The following is a 20,239-nucleotide window of genomic DNA, read 5'->3' as shown; positions in this document are numbered from 1 at the left end:
ACTGTGATTCACCATGGATCCATGTGACACCGACATGTAGGAGGCTGATTGGCAGATGTGACATGGATGTCGATGATTTAACAGCGACAGGTGGTGGAGATGTACAGATGCATGTATGTCTGGTGGCGTGTGTGCATGTGTTTGGCACTCCCCGTATTGCATGTGATGTCAGGCTAACCTTCGGATGCTTATGCTGTTGTATGTGTATGGACGGTGCTGCCTGCTGCAACATTCCTGTGAATTTGCGCATGTGTCTGGGTTCAAATGATATGTGTGTTGGCGAGTGTGATACCATGTGTGAAGTTTGACACTGCCACTCATGTGCAACTGTCATGTGTGTATCAGACCATTGTACAGTGCCCTGATGCCTGTGTTCTGTCCCTCCCTGTCTGCACTGTCAACTGATGAAGAGGGCGGAGACGGTGCTGTGGAGCACAGTGGCAGGGATCCCATCGCCAGCCAGAGATGCAAGGCCCAGCTGCCCTCCCAGGTTGTCATCTCATCGGGGAGTGAGGAGTCTGGTGCCATGTCCGTAGCTGCAGCTGCCAAGGGTAGGTCCAAGAGACGGAGAAGAGAGGGCAGCTCAGACCCCACAGGGGCCTATGGAGGAAGATGGCAAGGAGTCATCCAGGTCGGTGGGGGGTTTGGTTGAGGAGGAGGCCGTGGAAGGGCCACACAAAGGGTCTGGAGGGGGGATTCCACTGGTGCTAGTGGTGCAGTCCAGGGGCAGGGACAGGAGGCAGCACAGGCGGTCCCGGAGGTGTCTGTGTGTAATCCTATCCCAGATACTGTGGCTGCATCATCCCGCACCAGCAGGGATGCCTTCATCCAGACCCGTTTTCAGTTAGGGGATCCGCTAACAACAACTGGCCTTCCTCTCCCTGCGGACGTGGCAATCCGGGACCGTGTTGAGCCTGTCCTGGCTGGGGTGGCGTTGTGTCAACGTGGCATCCGGGATGACGTGCAGGGTTCTCGTGAGGACTCTGCACGTTATTTCGGATGCCTCATTGAGCATGACGACCTACTAGGACGGGTCACCAGTGCTGTGTTCCTCCGTGTGCTGGACCTTCTACCAACCCCCTCCTCAACTGAACCCCCTATGCGGCAGTCGTCCTCCGTGCCATCTTCCAGGCCAGGTATCACCTGGCCAACCTGTGGAGCTACCCCTGACCCAGCGGCCAGGCTGGTAGAGGACACATCCCTTCCACAGTCGGGTGTCGGAGGCCACCCCAACAACTGGACCCCAGCAGGAGGAGTATGTGCAAGCATCAACAGGCAGGGCACATGCACGGCAGCAGCAAGCGCAAGATGAGAGCGATGATGGCTCTGGGCCATCAACATCAGAGGGGCAGGCATCGGCTGGAGGGCAGGTGGACCCTGGATTGGGAGTGTCTTCCATGTGGCAGCGGTTGGGCCGGCAAATAGATGTGGAGCGGCTGGACGGAAGAGGCATGGCTCACTATGGTCAGGGCGGAGAACTCCATGTGCAGGGCGTTGAGGCGGGCTGAGTGCCTCGAGGAAATCCGCAGGGAGTTGGAGGTGGACATGGCTTTATCCCTGCGAGCCCTCGGGCCAGGGAACAGGCCCGCTTCCAGGATGTTGAACAGGAGTTCGATGATGCCCTGGCCCGGAAAATCAACAAGTGAGCCATAGGACTTGCCCACCGCCATTGTATATAGTTCATTCGTTTTAGGTTTCCTTTCTATTTTTCATTCATTTGGGGCGCATGGACTATGCCCCACCTTTTTGGATATAGTTATTTACTAGGTAGGGCATTTTGTAGGTTTCCTTTGGATTGTTGGGCTCATGAACCCTTGGATGTTCTTTTGTAAATCGTTTTCGATGTGGATTTCATTTTCTTGGACCCATGGTGGAATACTTTGCTTTTTTTTTACTGTGATTTTTTTTTTCATGGACAGCCCCATAGGAGCCATTTTACTTTGGATTTTATTGGTTGCAGCTTTTATATTTTTTTATCAATTTTGGAGTTCGGACTTGAATTATTTCTTTTCATTATTGTGTGATTTGGTTTTATTCATTTAGTTGATTCTTCAATATACTTTTTTCCTTTAATTTACTTGTGTGGTCTTCTATCATTTATTTTGTGCATGCCACAATGTTGTTTTTCACAGTTATGTGTCACCATTGTGTGGGTCTGAGGGACATGTATTCATGGGCATACTGGTTATGTATTTTCTATCATGACTTTGGGAATTCAGCTTGGGGTGTTTGGACTAGGGTGGCCTGGGGTGAATTTGGGTAGCCATAAGGCCCATGGGTCTGGAGTGTGATGACATGTCGGGTGGAGGGACATGAGTCGGGGCCTGCTGTCAGGTGTCTGTCAATGGTGGGTGGGTGAGTGGGTGGGGGGAGATGTGTCGGGGACTGCTGGCAGGTGCCCATCACTGCTGGGTGGGTGGGAGTTCAAAGGACCATGAGTCGGGGCCTCCTGGCAGGTGCCCGTCAATGGTCGGTGGGTGAGTGGGTGGTGGGACATGAGTCGGGGCCTGCTGGCAGGTGCCCGTCACTGCTGTGTGGGTGGGTGTGCAGGGGGACATGAGTCGGGACCTGCTGGCTGGTGCCCGTCACTGCTGGGTGGTTGGGGGTGCAGGGGGAAATGAGTCAGGGCCTGCTGGCAGGTGCCCATCACTGGGGGTGGGTGGATGGGTGGGGGACATGAGTCGGGGCTCACAAGTGTGCTCACAAGTGCATGGTGCCATGTGGGCTGCCTGCAGGTCATGGTGAGGGTTGTAGGGTAGTGCCCTGTGGTGTGGGCTGCCTGCAGGGCATGGGGAGGGGGGAAACCGCATACCCAGAGGGCCCACGATGCCAAATAGCATGTGAAACTCCCCGCATACACCCCAAATACACATACCCCGCTCTTGCCTGGAGTATCGCGTGTGAAAGTTCCTGTGCACCCCCCAAATACACGTACCCTGCTCGCACAGGGCCTCTCGCGTGTGAAACTCCCCGCGTACCCCGCAAATACACGTACCCCGCTCGCACACGGCCTATCGTGTGTGGAACTCCCCACGTACCCCCCAAATACACGTACCCCCCTCGCACAGGGCCTATCGCGTGTGAAACTCCCCGCGTACCCCCCAAATACACGTATCCCGCTCTCACAGGGCCTATCGCATGTGAAACTCCCCACGTACCCCCCAAATACATGTAGCCCGCTCGCACAGGGCCTGTCACATGTGAAACTCCCCACGTATCCCCCAAATATAAGTACCCCACTCGCGCCAGGCCCATCGCGTGTAAAACTCCCCACGCACCCCTCGGAATACACATACCCCGCTTCTTCCATATATGAAATGCTCCTCCATGTCTGATGAGAACTGAGGGTTATGCAATAATAGTGTGAAGGGGGAGAGAAAATAAGTGATACCATATTTCTTAGCTAGTTTGTCCCAGGTATCCCCAACCAATTTTGTGATGGCGCTCATCTGCATATGTTGTTGTCTGTCAGGGTTAGGGAGCCAGAGGACATCCTTTAACTCATGTTTGATGATAGCCCAGTCCATTCCTACCCATAACTCCTCATAGTTTCCGTGAACCATTCCCTTATGATCCATATCTCAGCAGGCTCTAAATAGAGTTGGAAGTTCGGGAGGGTCACACCCTCCCTTTTGGGTGCTCATAAAAGGTTTCAACTGATCCTGGGCATCTTATCTTTCCATATAAAGTAACTGGTAAGCTTCTGAAAGTTTCCAAAGAATCTTTTCGGGTAAAGCTACCGGAAGGGCCTGGAATAAATAAAGGAGATGGGGAGGGTAACGATTTTAATAGCTGCAAGTTTACCTAACCATGATACCGTGATGGCATTCCATTCATGGAGGTCGGCCTTAATAGAAGAAGCATAGGGGAAGTGCAGGGGGGGAAGTGTTATGCCAGCCCTCTAGGGTTGGTGTGATATTTACCCCTAAATACCAGATCCCTTTCGGGCTCCAAACAAAAGGTGAGGACATCTTCAATGTAGCTGCCTCCACACCCCATACCGCAAGTTTGAGCAACTCAGATTTCCCTAAGCTAATCTTAAGTCCAGACACTTTCTTGAATTCATCCAGAGCCACCTTGACTCCCCTAAGCGATTTCTCTGGTGCCATAAATTTAAGCAGAATGTAGTTGGAAAAAGTGGCTGGGGTTGACGTTTTATGAGCCTCTTCTATTATGTGGGCTACTATTCAGATTTTATAAAATATTTGACGGTCTAAGATAAACATTGATTGATCAGGGTGGATTTAAATAGGAAGGAAGCCTTACAATCTGTTGGCCAAGATTTTAGCACAGATTTTAACATCCACGTTCATTAAGGCTATCAGCTGGTGTGAGTCACATTTGGTGGGCTCCTAATTGGGTTTGGGGATAGGTATTATCAACACCTTCTTCAGAGAGGTTGGTATTGGCTGGTCCTAGGGAAGTGGTTGTATAAACCGTTAAGGCATGGGATGAGGACCCTACTAAATACCCTGCAGCAGTGTGTCATGAACCCATCCAGGCCTGGTGAATTATTAGGGGGCAGTGACTTGAGAACTTTATGGACCTCATCTTCCGTATGTACCCTCCAAGCCCTCCCCGACCTCGGGAACAACATTTGGCAGTTGAATCTTATCCAGGAATTCCACTTGTGAGTGTTCCAGGGGGTTCTGGGCGAAGTACAGAACTGTTTAAAATCATGTGAAGCACTCTTCTATGCCCCCCATTCGTGATTTCCTCATGCCCTGTTCATATTCCACTTCTAAGATGGTCTGAGATCCTAATGCCTCCATTGGCAAAGAGCTTATCTGCCGTGTTGGCTTTTACATAATATTGTTGCCTCACATAGAGTAAGGCATGTTGCACCCCCTTGGTTCGAAGAAGGTTCAGTTGGCCTCTGGCCAGCCTATAGTCCCTATACTCTTTCCTGGAGGGGGGTCATCAAATTCCTTTTCCTACAGACCTCTACTTCAGCCTCAAATTGAGTTTTCGAGAGCTTTCATGTGTTTTCCCCTCACAGCTTTGATGGCAATGAGCTCCCTGATAGTCGCCTCAAAAGCATCCAACCTAGTGCTCTCACAGTGAACTCTAATTTGTTTGTGTCGAAGAATTGTGTTGTGTCACCCTCCAGGTCCTTTCTTATAATAGGGGCCCTGAATAACTGCAAGAGTATCTAGGGACGTTAAGTTCCATGGTGACCACGGCAGGATCAGCTATCCCAATCGGGCCCACCTCAATGCACTTGATCTCACCTAGCAGGGGCACCGAGACCCACATGTAATCTATGCAGGATTAAGAGTTGTGGACACTGGAGAAAAAGGGAACTCCTCCAACCACCCTTACATCCCCCTCAATGCATCTCGCAAGCTCAGGTTGTCAAATCTTCCCTGTAAGGACTTAGAGGCAACCGCTCCCTTGTGAGACGACTCGGGGAGCTGCTATCCAGCTACTGTAATCAGGCCAGGTTGAAGTCATCCATCATTATTATATTGCCTATTGTTAACCCTTCCAGTGTGACTAATTTATCCCTGATGAATGCCCGCTGGCCAGCGTTACCAGAGTAAATCGATGCCACTGTGTAATCCTTTCGACCAAAGGGCCCTCTCGCCATAATATCTCTTCTCCCTTTGTCCACTTTCGAAACCGGGATCCTCAGGCAGGGCTGGCTGGACTGCCCCACCGGGACATCCCCCGGTAGGCCTCTGTCTGCAGGGCCTCTTTGGCACGGAAGCGCCGCGACTATGGTAATTAAAATTGTAGTTAACACTTCAGAATGTTGGAGCTAGAGGATTGGCTCGAACCCCCCAACTTTCAGGTACAAGTCACAGCACTTATTGACTGTGCCACAGAGACTGCCTTGGAAACGGCTGTACAGAAAGCCATATAATATCAATGAGAGCAAACGCTTGTTTTGAATTAACATGCAAAGATTCACAGACAAAACGGCACAAATTAGATCATATACAGCTTATAAAAACGAGAAGTGCTGGAAATATGATTGGGTGGTGGTTGTGGGGGCGTGTTGGGGATACTGGCGTAACAGGCGGCCCCGTGACCACATGTTCTGGAAGGGGGCCCCACTTATGTAAAAAAAAAAAAAAAAGTCTACCTTTTTTTTTTTTACTTTTTTTAAAAAAATGTCTTTTTAATTCACTCTGCATGAAGGGCAGAGTGAATACAAAAAGACTGGTGGCTACCCCCACCCCATGACATGAAGACCCTAGGCTGGAGGCCTCCATGTCATGGGGTGGGGGAAGCCTATGACTTCAAAAATAAATAGTTTATTTTTGAAGTCACTCTGCCTTCATAAAGAAATTATTTCCATTATGGTTTAGTCCTTAACAGAAATAATTTCTTTATGAAGTCAGAGTGACTTCAAAAAGAAACAATCGGCCTCATTACGAGCATGGCACCGCCTACTGCGAATGGGGAATAACCCGCCCATTACAAGCTGAATGGGCTGGTAATTTCCCATTCGCGGGTGGCGGTATTGCCGGGCTCACGATCCCCCTATAGGGCAGAATGGGGGTGGGGAGCATGGTTGTGCCGGCACCGTTGTTAACGGTGACAGCGCAATTACGAGTTATGCTCGCTGGTGCCAAACAGGTTGGGAACCTGCGAGCAGAACTCATAATGCGGCGGGCCAGTATGAACGGTGCCGGTGCCCTACCGCCACCGTTCATACCGTCACCGCCAGGGTCCTAATGAGGCCAAATTAATTTTTGAAGCATTATGGCTCCCCTCAACCCATGACGTGTGCATGTGTGAGTGTATGGTGAAAGAGTGCACACAAATTTATGGGTGGCTGGTTATGCATGTGTGTGTGTGTGTACAGTGAAAGTATGTACACTTAAATGTATGGGTGGCTGCCTGGGTGTGCCTGTATGGTGAAAGTGTCCACACTTAAATGTATAGCTGCCTGTGTGAGTGTATGGTGAAAGGGTGCACACAAATGTATGGGTGGCTGGGTGTGCATGTATGGTGAAAGGATGCACACTTACACTTAAATGTATGGGTGGCTGCCTGGGTGTGCCTGGATGGTGAAAGGGTGCACACTTAAATGTATGGGCAGGTGGCTGGGTGTGTGTGGCTGTGTGGTGAAAGGGAGAACACTTAAATGTACGGGTGGCTGCCTCGGTGTGCTTGTATGGTGAAAGAGTGCACTCTTAAATATATGGATGGCTGGGTGTGTGTGTGTATATATGGTGAATGGTGTGTGTGCTTGTGTTCAGGGGCACAACAAAACCTACATTTCAGGGAGGCTAACCCTTCAAATGTTGGGAGAGGCGCTAACTTCACGTGTGGTGGGGAGGAGAAAACGTATTTATGTGGCGGCATCTAACTTCTTTACGCATTTTGATGAGACTATTCTAGTGCAGCTTCAATGTTACAAGCAGTTAAATCTCTCCTTTAGGTCTGAAAGCACCCACTTATGGGCTGCTGTGAGAATGACTGGTCTCCTGTTTCCTCTCTACCCTTCCAATCACTCCCCTGGCAAGCAAGTACTAAACGCACATCGCAATTTCAATTGCTTAAAAAATTGGGTATTTGAATGCAGGTACTAACAGTGAAATGCTGTACATTAGTAATCGCTGGGCTGGGCCCTTGTTAACGGCAAAACCCAGGTGCCGTTAAACATCTGTGTCCTTTTCTGTCCGGCAACTGCTCTGTAGGTCAGCCAGGTCAAGTCAACATAGCCCACAATTTCAGTGGGGGGAGGGAGTGCTGAAACCCAGTCAGCTCAATCGTGTTGCACCACTACTTGTGTTTAATGCCTTGATTAATTAATTAATTATTGGTAATCATCTTTCACCTATGCCTATTCTTCCTCATTCCAGTACTTGTGTATGAGGCAACTTGCCTCATGCACAAGTACTGGGATAAGGTAGATGTACATGAAGGTAATGCCTGAATTAGCTACCTGTAATCTTCATTACTCCTAGTCCCACTCTGCCCCATCCCAGTACTTACCAGTGAGGTAAGGAGCCTCATACGTAAGCACTGGGACAAGGAAGAGGGACATGCAGGTAATTCTGGGCCAATGAGCTGATTTTGAAGGTTGGGGTAGGGGATGGGAGGGAGAAGGGATGTGTGGGGCGTGGGGTTGTGCAATAAATCATAATGGTCGCCCATGTCCATGCTATGCAGGCATGATATGTGGCATTAGTGGCTAGAGAGGCATTTTGGTGCAGCCAGTCTAGTCATTCCTCAGTTTGGTATGACTTTTTTTAACTGGGCATTTCTGATAGAGCAGTCCTGCTAAGTGTAATTCCTGGCTAGACTGACATTTGGGTTCTGCCAGTCTAGCCGTTTCTTACTGCGGCACTGTATATTTTTCTGGGCATCTGTGATAAAAGATGTTATGATATGATAAGTCATATATAACACACCTGTACACAAGTGTTTTTAGGCATGACAAGACAAGGGAAGGAAAACTGAGGGAGGACAAGACAAATGATCTTACTAAGCCTTGTGTCATTCAGATCGTGCAAGTGTGAGAACGAGAAGTGCAAGGGGAAAGGGAGGGGGGAAGTGCAAGGGAGAGGGGAGGGGAAAACACGGCAGCAATGCTCTGGATAAGTGCCGCCAGGGCAGCGTGGCTCTGGGTAGTGCAAGGAGAACAAGGGACTGTAGGGTTACAGTTACAGCCCATAAATGCGTGGTAGGCCTGGAGGCAGTGCAAGGGTGATTGATCAAGAAAGAGCCTGGACTCAGTGAGACAGAGGGTAGCCAAGCAACCAGTTGGTACAGCGGACAGGTAGGTCAGCAGGGGAGGCAGTGAGAGAAAGCAGAGGAGAAGAGGAACGTTTTGAGCTGCTTCCAGAGCGTCAGGTGGTCCGGCTCAAGTTTGGCAGGGTCAGGGAGGCCATTTCAGAGGGAGGCACCTGCAGGGGAGAAGGATCTACCCCACCCCCACTCTCTGCCTGGAGAAGCATGTAACCCTTAGGGCTCGAGGGTATTTTGGCAGATAGCGTTGGATGTAGTGCGTATCCCAGCCCCAGAAAGCCTTGTGGACAATGAAAAGGGTCTTGAACTTGATCCTTGCAGCCACCGAGAGCCAGTGGGGAGATTTCATGGCTGGAGAGATACAGTCCCTGGGCTTGAGGCCAAGGATAAGTCTTGCAGTCCTGTTCTAGATTAGTTGCAGAGGGCGAAGAGTAGAGGAAGGCAGATTGAGAAAGTGGCTGTTGCAGTAGTCCACCCTAGAGAGAACCAGAGCTCTGGAGACAGTGAGCTTCTGGGGGAAAGTAAAAAATGTAAGAGTCCCGTTGAGGAGGTGCAGCTGGTAGTGGGATTTCATGGCTACGTCCGAGATGTGAGGAGAGAGAGAGAGTGGAGTTGAAGATGACACCAGGAATGAGCGAGAGAGGAGAGGCTGAGGGGAGCCTGAAGGAAAGCTGAGTGTCATCCGCATAACACTGTAAATTAGAGGACAAGGTAGTGATTAGGTGGGTCAAAGGGGCCAAGTAGAGGTTGAAAAACCAGGGTGAGAGGATAAAGCGCTGGAGAACGCTACATGTAGAGAGAGGTGACGGAGTGAAAGGGACCAAGTTGGACCTGGGAGGGGCGGTCCAAGAGGAAGGAGGTCAGCCACTCCAGGGCCTGATCCATGATGCCCAGGTTCTCACAGAGTCAATTGATCAGGATGGCATGGTTGACCGTGTCGAAAGCAGAGGAAAGTTCCAGGATAATGAGGACAGAAGGAATGCTGGAATCAAGGTTAGAGATCAGATCTTCACAGGTGTTCAGGAGAGCAGTTTCAGTGCATCTGGCAGCTCCTACGCCAGACTGATGGTCATGGAGACAACCAACAGATTCAGTTTGGAGTGTAAGCTGGCAGTTGGCCAGCTTTTCCAAGAGTTTGGGAGAGGGGAAAGTTCCGGTGGCAAAAGTATGATTACAGAAATGGATCAAGGGTGTCAATGTGGTCCTTAATGGTTCTGGAGGAGCAGGCAAGCACCTGTTTCGCCGACACTTCCATAGGTGGGACTTGTCTAGAAACCTAGTCAGGTGTTAGAAAGAGGAGAAAGGAGGAGGAGAGGGAGAGATGGCCAAAGGGGGCCGAGAGAGGAAGAGGGAGAGGAAGAGGAGATAGGGGACAGGATGTTCTGAGTTTTAGCGGAGAAACGAGAGGCCAAAGCTGTACAGGGCACCTGTTGAGGGAACAGGAGAGGTAGAAACCGCAACAGGATTGGCCAGTTCCTTGCAGATTTTAAAGAGTTTGGCTGTGTTGTTAGAGGCCGCAGAGACACAGGCTTGAATGTGTGCTCTCTTCTTTATGAGTCTTATTGCTTCGACTGGCATTTTGGTGCAACCAGTCTAGGCATGTCTTAATGTGGCCTGGCATGCTTTACTGTAATGTTATTATGTGTCTACACTGGTCTACATTGTGCAGCCAGTTGGACATGTTTTCATTGTGGCATGGCATTTTTAATAGCAAAGCATAATGTTCATGTACACTGTTGGTGACTTGCATGTATTGGATTGCTGTTACCCTACACAACAATACCAAACACTGTGGCTTTTTAGCCAATTTTTCTCAGAAAGTGTGCTGTATATAGCATTAAAACACATATTTATATCTTTCTTCTAGTGCAGTGTGTGGTATACCCCTTCATCAACACGTTTGTGCGTATTGCGCAAGCGTGGTAATCTAGGCCGGCCCAGCGTGTGGCGCGACCCGTGATTTGTTGCCGAGTTGGGGGGGGCCCTCAGCATGGCTTGCAGGGGGGCCCCCAGACCATGTGTTATGCCACTGGTTGGGGAGGGGCGGTAATTGGTGGGCTGCAACGTGTTACTCCCTCTTTTATGTTGTTGGTCGTCCCAGTTTTTCGTTTTGGAAATCTGGTCACCCTAATCCATCAGCAGACAGCAGAAGCAGGAGGCGACTCGAGGGAGGCTGTGGCTGAGGGCAGCAGCCAGACTGCCGACTGAAAGGTAAGAATTATTTTTGCGTGCTGAGTGCCCCACTCTCCCATTGTATCTTCTGCTGAGTGTAGTTGCGCACAAGGGGCAATGTAATGCCACTGCCCCCAGGCTTAACGCGGGGTCTATCCTCATATTAAGATATGGATGTAGTGTAACTTACTGAATGGCACGTTTCACTGAAGCACTGGCTAAAAAAGGGAAGAAAAAAAAACTGAAATCTAAAAAACACTAATACGAGTCAATACTTCACATAAGTGACTGGACGTTACATTTTCGAACTCTGGACGAGTGTAATTAAGGTTGAGAGTTCAATGAAGCCCCCCAACGATGCCACTGATTGATACAAGGCTGGTGTCACATTAAGACCTACTTTCCACATGGAGAAAAGTAATCAACCACACCCTTCACAAAAGAACCTACAACACAAGTACATGGAATACCCAGACCATTTACACTTAACACAAACCTAAGCACATGGGAAACATAAGTGTACAGCTGCTGTTATTTGTGGAGACATGTTAACGAGCTTGAAATATGCATAATATCTGCTTATCTTGCTTCAGCATCATTGTGGATACACCACCTGTATCCACAATGGCCAATTCACTGACACCGATTCGAATCAGGCCACCATTTGCTTGACTGAGGTATCACACCAGGTTAGATTGATCCTCGCATACATTCTTTGTTAAATGAATGGGTGCATTGCCATGTTATCCAATGTAAAATAATAGTTAAAACGTACTTGTAGGTTCATTTTTACTTGTTTGTGGTTTTCACTGATGTGCACATTTTGGCTGTGTTTTCCTGACTTTCGTTTTTTGACATAATGTTATATTGTTAGTCGGGGTTTGGTAGACAATTTTTGTGGCTCTAACTTGCAATCCACACAGCCACGTGTTGTAGTGGTGTCCTTGAGTTGTTAGAGTTATTGAAAGAGGTTCCGCAGAGCACATTTTGAAATGGGGCAGAGGAGAGCCACAGCTGTCAGAAGGGAGTGTCAAAGTCAGCTCCTTGAAAGAGCACACGCCTGTTCATGCCAAGGTCGCAGTGGGGACGACAGATAGACTCGGATGAGTATTTTGGGTAACACTGCTGAGTGACCATCACTTGCTAGTTCTTCTCTGGTACTTTTACCTCCTTCTTTCCTCTCCTCTCCAGGCTTACCTGCCCTCCTCTCTTCTGGATCCTTCCCATGCCCCCACAGTCTATTTTCTAGAGCCAACAGTAAAATGTACCAACTTGGTCCAGTGAAACTAGGGCACGTGGGTTCAACTGGCCATGAGGGTGTGGTGTCCGTGTATTCCAGAAGTCCGTGTATATCACCAGTCATATCATATGCACTTACTAAGTGTGTTTCCGAAATGCACATTTTGCAAATTATATGGGAGGAGTGTATTTCCACTGTGTGCATGGTGCAAATCACGGGAGGCGCGTCCCCAGCGTGTATATTTTGCAATTCATGCGTTGGCATCACATAACTAAGTAATGGGTGGGCATTAGCATTACACAGTGTCCCAAAGTCTGTTTATTACGCAATGGGAATGATTCATCACAAAACCTTTTTTAATGGGTACAGGCCCAAATTCTTCTTGGCCCTTGAACATAGTATGTATGCAGTGGATGCACTTTACACATTTGGTTACGTTTCCTGTACCAATGACCTACTCAGTGTCCCTACATCTTTATTTCCACAGTGTGATCTCTTTGACCAATCCTTGCACAGTGAGGATTGCATAATTGCACTTTAGTTTCCCTCCCATGCACTTTGCATTGCGTGCCCTGAGGCAGGCCTTTGTGCACATTGTCTGCCTGTTCTTTGCACACTGCCCTGTCACACAAACTTTGCCTGCTGTGTTTCAAATCCAGGGACCTGTCTAATGCACGTGCCCAGTGCCCTGCCTCTGCAGCACATCCACAAAGCCTGGTGGGAATTAATAGCACAGAAGCTCTCCCCAAACACCCTCAGGAGCTGGCTGGGGCACCAAGCCTAAATCACGTCATGTGTGTTTCATACCAGTTTCCTGCACGTTGTGCACTGTGGATTGTGGGCAAACAGGCGTGGCACTGGCCCTTGGCCTGCCTGCCTCTAGGGTACAATGTGTTCAAGCAGCTGTCCTACTGTGTACATAGCACCTACTGCCATGCATACCCCACAACACAGAGTTATTAGTGGCCTGTGCACATGACTCCTACAAGCGTGCACACACAGGGTCACTAGGAACACCCCAGGACTCTGTTTACATCCCTTCATATCCAGACCCCATGCAAGCAGTCCCACACCTCGATGCATGTCTACTACCTCCCTTCACCCACAAGAGCACTTACATGTGTGCATAGCTCCTACATTCATACAGATCACTTGAGAGCTCTCTCTAATGCCTGTGAACATAGCACCTACCTCTATAAAGACACACGGCCATTGAGAGCGTTCTCAGGGGAGCACACATAGCGCTTACCTCCCTACTAACCCAGGGCTATTGAGAGTGCTCTCAGATGCCTACACATAGCCCCCATCACCCTGTACACATGGTACTGTTGTATGAGTGCTCTCAGGGGCCTGTACACACAGCCTCTACCTCTGTGCACACCCTGTGCTATTGATAGCACTCTCATAAGCCTTTACACATAGCTCCTCTCCCCTGCACACGTTAACCCATTGAGAGGACCCTCAGAATCATGTTCACATAGTTCCTATCTGTTTGCACACATTGGGGCACAGAAAGCATCTTCCCTCACAAAGCCAGTTAGAGTGAGAGCAAATAGCAGATCCAGTGAAAATCTTCACAGAATGTGACTAGTGACTACCACACACCCTGGGGGCCTACATCTGCCAGAGCCCAGAGCTAGGCTTGGAGAGGGGATGGGGGACAACCGTGCCATGGTCAGGGGCCCCAGAAGCACTAAGCAGTTGGCATTGATTTCACGGTGCCCATTTTCCCTAACAGCCTCAGCTCGTATTTGACTACGTGTGCTTTGGCCCAACAAAGGACCCAAGCTACGAGTCAGTTAACACAGATCCAGAGGAAGGTCCGGGGGAAGACACACCGGACTCATTCATGGCCTGGGGATTGACCCTAGCCCTTTTAAAGTGTCTAGAAATACCCTTCAGTTGGCACCATCTTGGAAGCAGGGGAGGGCAGGTGTTCCTTCTTCCTGTTAATTTCAATCTCCTACTCTTAATAATAGCAGGTTTCCTAACACCCTTTTGGTGCGGGACCGGGTGTCTCGTGGCCTGCCTAATGCACAGTGTGTTGGGCTCACACGCTATGCTCGCTCTTTCAGCAAAATATTGGGCCACTTTGACAACATTTTCCAGGGCCTCTTTTGGTTCCCAGTCCGGCCAGGTCACAGCCATCTATGAAGGCTAGCACCCTCCACCCCCCAACTCCCCGCTGCCCCCTCTCTTATTGGGGCCTGACTTGTGGAAAACCTGGGAATTCCCATTAAGTCTAAGGCTTTCCAGATCCCTTCATAGCAGGTGGGTTTCTAGAAGGGCCAAAATGTGCGGTTTGGCAGATCTAGTAAACATCTCTAGCTTCTTCCTCTTCAGAGGGGAGTTTAAGCCCCTAATGTTCTGAGTCATCCACGTGAACATGTGAGACCATCTATCGATCACCCCTTCATGCCAATAACCTTTGTAGAGAACCTTTGCTTCCCCCAAAACACTGCTCTTTTGATCACAAAAGAATTTACAATAGATAGGAAATCAGATTCTATGGAAAGCAGTGAGATTCTTACAATGGGGTGAGTTTGAGGGACATTCTGACCAGTTTGCGGGGGGGAGTAAATGCAACACTCACCGGGGACAATACATAAGTGGACAAACATAGATCAAGGGCAACCAACATTGGACATTTTTAAGTTCAGGTAGGCGCTCGGCCAGCTGTGCTCGGAATGTGAAAATGATGGATGAAGTGCTAGACTAGAGGCAGACAAACTGAGGGACAGAGGTAGGTTAGAGGTGAGGGGACATTTTTAGCTAGCAGGTAGGTTAAGAGGGTACCTCAGAGGCGAGGAGGTAGGCTTTTAGTTTGATTTTGAACAAATCTGGGTGGATTGTTTGTTGGATGTCCGAGGGAAGAGAATTCCATGCAAGTGAAGCAAGAAGAGAGAGGAAGCACTGGGTGGGCAAGGAGCCACAAGGGTAGTTGAAAGATTACGAGAAGCCTTGAAGAGTCGGATAGAGGAGGAGAGATACAGTGGTGCCTTACCGTGGATAGATTTGTGAACCAGGAGAAGAAATGTAAATTAGGCCCTGTTTTGCATCATCAGCCATTGAACTTGGTGATGCTATGAGGAGGTAGGAGTGAAGTGAGGGAATTCAATGCGAGTCCTGCTAGCGAAGTTAATGATCTTGTCGAGAGGACAGAAAGCATAGTTGGGGAAACCAACAAGGATGCTGGCAAAGTAGTACAGTTCAGAGAAGACCAGAGTGGTTAAGAGATGCTTGGTGGTTTTGAATGAAAGGAGGTCACTGAATTCCAATTATTTATGAGGTTGAGTCAAGCTGCTATTCCAGTTTTGGAGATGAAAGCAGAGAAGATGATGCAGAGGTTTATTGGTGACGAAGAGTAGGAGAGAGTGTCAGGTGGAAACTGGATAGGCAGCGGAAGAGATGAGAGAGATCTTTTGGCAGGGAAGAAGAGCACCTCTGTTTCGGTAGAGTTTAACATCAGAGAGTGCAATGCCATTCAATATTTAATGGCAGGGAGACAGTTGGACATTTTGATAGAGAGATCAGAGGAGAGTTCAGGAAAAGAGAAGACGATTTGGATGTTGTCCATTAGTAGTTGGTAAAAGTACCCAAAGGAGAAGGTTAGTGCCCCAAGAGCAGAGGGTAGAGTGCAAAGAGGAGCAGACCCGAGACAGAGCCTTTTGGAATACCAACAGTTGGAGCAGTGAGTTGAGAGTTGTTGTTGCTCCAAGAGACACTGAATTAGGAGGTGCGCGGTAGGATTCAATCTAGGAAAGGGCTTGATCATGAAAGAGAATATTAAGGAGATTGGAGTGATCAACACTGTTAAATGACAGCAGACAGGTGAAAGAGAATTAGGATATAGGATAGGTTGGAGTGCTTAGCAGCAGCAGCAATGAAGTTAGACACATTCATGAGAGCAGTATGCATGGAGTGACTGGAGTGGAAACCTGATTGTAGGGTGTCTTGAATGTTGTGAATGTCTGTCAGTTTCATGTTAAGTGTTCATAGTACCTTGTATCAAAAATCGAATTGAGGTGCCCTTACATCTGTGCTGCCCATTTCGCATAAATTCCTTCTCCCTGATAGCTACAAGATCATCTGCAAGCCTCGCACTAACTGTGCAGGCAGGGGGGTTGCTCTAATCTTCCCTGAGTGGGTCCCATCTTCCCTCATACCCACCCAGCCCTAATCTTTCTTCAAGAGCCTGGCTTGTAAGTTGGTCACCTCTCCCACCTTCTCTATGACCATTGCCGCCATCTACAGCCCACCAGGCTCTACCACCATGTTCCTCTCTGAATGGCTGATTTCTCCTCCTCTCTCCTGACAGCCACCACTAAACTCCTTCTCGTGGGTGATTTTAACATCCACATTACTCCTCAATCACGGCATCCACTCTATTCCATATCCTCTGCACCTCACTCTCCCTCTCCATTCTCCCTTCTGGTCCTACCCACTCAGCTGAACACACTCTTGATGCCTTCATCTACATAGATCTTTCACTCTCCTCCCCTCACACCACCCCACTCTCATGGTCAGACCACTCTCTCCTCTCACCAGGGTCCTCTCGGGCCTTTGACCATGCCGCCACAGCCATGCCAACCTCGTTCATGAACATCCATCCAATGAAACGAGTGTCACATCTACCTTCATCCCCCCTCTCTCCTCCCTCCCCACTCCACACTCTAGCTCTGAAGTATCATCTTGCCATAACTAATACCCTTGACATTCTTGCCTCAGTCATGAGGATCCGCCTCAAACATACCTCTAAGCGTTACACCTGGTACTTTCAGCCCTAAAACGCTAGTGCAGAGCTGTGGAGTGGAAGTGGCAGATCTCAGACTCACGGTCTGACAAACTGGTCTGTCGCCAGATCCAAAGGCAATACAGACTCTGCATCCACATCTAGAAAATTGCCCACATGTATGCTTGTGTATCTGGTGAATCCAAAAACACGGCTGAATTCTTTAAAATCTGCAGAGAACTAGCCAATCCATCTGCAGTATCCTTCTCACCTCTTCCTTACCAGGTTCTTTGCAATGCACTGGCCACACACTTCACTGCAAAAAGTCAGGACAACCTGATCACCCTTGTGTCCCTCTCACCATCCCCTTTCCCCATCCCTTTGCTTCCTATAGCCTCCCATCTTCCCTCTGTCTTTCTCTCCTCCTTCTCTGCTATCACAACTGATGATGTCACCACCAGAGTTGTCTACTCCATGATGGTCTCCTCCAAACAGGTTTCCGCCTGCTTCTCCAGAACCATTAAGAACATTATCGGCTCCCTTGGCCCTGAACATGCAGATTTCTGCCACCACTCTTTTCCTACTGGATCGTTCCTCTCTTCCCTCAAGCACTCCTTTGTGTGCCCTCTCCTGACAAAAACCATCTGCATACCCGCCTTGTCCAGCCAACTAACACCCATATCTATCACTACCTTCCTTGGGAAACTCTTGGAGAAGCTGGTCTTACCCCAACTGACCCGGCACACTGAACCTGTTGGTTGTCTTCATGACCGTCGGGATTCCAAGCATCCAGAGGCGCAGAAACTGCTCTTTTGAACAACATCCGTGAGGAACTGCTCACATCTATTGAATCCAGTTCCCCAGCTTTTCTCATTCATTCTACTTGATCTCTCCTCTACATTTAATATGATCAACCACTCCAGCCTCATAAAATGCCTCCACGATCCCCTGGGTATCTTGGAGCGGGCACTGGACCGGCTGACTTTCTTACTCAGTGAACATCTGTCCCAGTTTATTCTGGGCTCGTTCTCCTCCCCCACCTCTATTTCCATCTGTGGTGTACCTCAGGACTACAACCTTTCTCCATGGCTCTTTAACAACTACCTTGCTCTGCTTGCACATCTCATTTCCGCCTTCTCCCCAAACTTCCAGTGTTATGCAGATGACACACACATCTTCTTAAATGTTCCCTCTGATCCTCTTCATACTACATCCTTCATTCCTGACTGAGTATCTGCCATCCATTCCGGGTGCACTTCCAATGTTCTCGGCCTCAACACAAGCAAGACTGAGATCCTTTCTATTGGGACTCCTGCTCCCACTTTCTGTCCTTCACTCTGGCCATTTACTGTGGGCTCTCCGCTTCTCCTTCATCTGAAGCCAGAAACCTTGGAGTCATCTTCAACTCCTCTCTTTTCTTCATTCCGCACAATCAGGAAATTGCCACTCCAGCCTCTCCACCCCCTCAAAGGGATTCCCCCTTTTCTCACTTTCCCCCCAAGAAGTTCAATGTCCTTAGAGCTCTGGTTATCTCTAGGCTAGTTTACTGCTGTAGCCTCTTCCTTAATCTACTGTTTTCTTCTTTATGACCACTCCAGCAGATCCAGAATAGGGCTACAAGACGTATCCTTCGCCTCAAGCCCAGGGATCACATCTCTCCAGCCCTCCAGGTTGCATCTCTCCACTTGCTCCCAGTTGCAGCAAGGATCACATTCAAATCCCTCTGCATTATCCACAAGGTTGTCTGCAGCAGGGGACCATGCTATTTTAACTGGCTCTCCCTAAATACTCTCCTTCCAGATCTCCAGCATGAACTCTCTTTGTGTTAAGAGCTTTGCTAAACAGCGAACTGGTGGCTGATCTCTTTCCTCAATAGGCTCGCTCCTAAGGAATAGTCTACCTCTTCCTCATCGTCTTGAGCCGGACCTGCTCAAATTCCGGAAGCTCCTCAAGACTCTCCTTTTCACCCATTCCTTCCCTTCTCCCTGCTAAATCCCACAGTTGCGGAGATTGGTGGCCAGGGCCCTTATGTGTCCTCCCGGGTCCTGGCCTCCCACACCCAATCGCCTACAGCCTCCACCACTACCAGCACTTTGCTTTGGCACCCACTGGCCTATGTCACCACAGGCCTGCACTTACTTATTTGTTGACGGCTGACCACTCGACCTATGGAGTTACAGCTGCTCACATCCTAGCACTCCCCTCTTGATACATGTAACACTCCCCCCACTCCCTCATCCCTCCCTTACTCTGCACTTGTATGTTCTGAATGCTCACAAGGCCTAGTAGGTCTGCCTCAATCTTTTATTGTTATATTTGTTTAATTAAGCACTACCTTGTGCATCCTCTACTTAAGAAACGGTCTGCCGACCCCTCCATTCCAGCAAACTACTGCCTTATCTCTATCACCCCTTTCCTGGGCAAACTCTTGCTCTCAAATCTCGAGACCAACACTCCCTCTGTCCTCATCCTTCTTGACCTCTTCTCTGCCTTTTACATGGTAAACCACAACATTGTGATTGCACATCTGCATGACACCCTGGGAATCACAGGGCAGGCTCTGGCGTGGTTAACCTCCTTCCTTTCTGACCACCCATCCCAGGTGGAAATTGGGACCTTTCTCTCCACTATCCCTCTTTCAACATGTGGCATTCCCCAGGGTTATAACCTATCCCCCTGGTTCTTCAATGTCTATATGGCTGCCGTTACACGTGTGATTTCCATCTTCATCTCTATCTTCTAGTGTTATGCGGATGAAACACAACTCTCCTTCAGGCTACCCTCAGCCACCTCCTCTACCTCGATCATATCAGACTGTCTGTCTGCCATTCAGTCATGGTGTGCTGCAAACGACCTCTGCCTCAATGCCAGTACTCTCACTCTGGCCGGCCTCCCTCAGCCGTGCACCTGCACACACCTGTGAGGCAAAAATCTGTGGGGTCATCTTCGACTCTCTCCTTCTCCACTCACATTTCGGACATATCTACATTGTTCAACTAGCAGCTACACCTCCTCATAGGAACTCTTCCTTTTCTCACCTTCCTCCAGTGGCTCAATGTCTCCAGAGCCCTGGTTCTCTCAAGGCGGAACTACTGCAACAGCCTCGTTCTCAACCTCCATGCCTCTGCTCTTCGTCCTCTGCAACTCATCCAGAACAGACCTGCAAGACTTATCCTTGGCCTCAAGTCCAGGGACCGCATCTCTCTGGTGCTGAAATACCTCCCCTGGGACCCTGTGGCTTCAAGGAACATGTGCAAGACCCCCTGCATTGTCCACAAGGCTTTCTGGGGCCTGTGATCTACCTATCTGCAACATCGCCTACCTAAATACTGTCCTTCCCGAGCTATCCGCTCATCTACCTCTAAACTTCTGTGAGTGAGCCGGTTCTT

This window comes from Ambystoma mexicanum, chromosome 6p, assembly GCF_040938575.1.
Source record: "Ambystoma mexicanum isolate Mex_15411 chromosome 6p, UKY_AmexF1_1, whole genome shotgun sequence".
NCBI lineage: Eukaryota > Metazoa > Chordata > Amphibia > Caudata > Ambystomatidae > Ambystoma > Ambystoma mexicanum.
The sequence above is the reverse complement of the archived record's forward strand: the minus strand, read 5'-3'. Positions refer to the sequence as shown.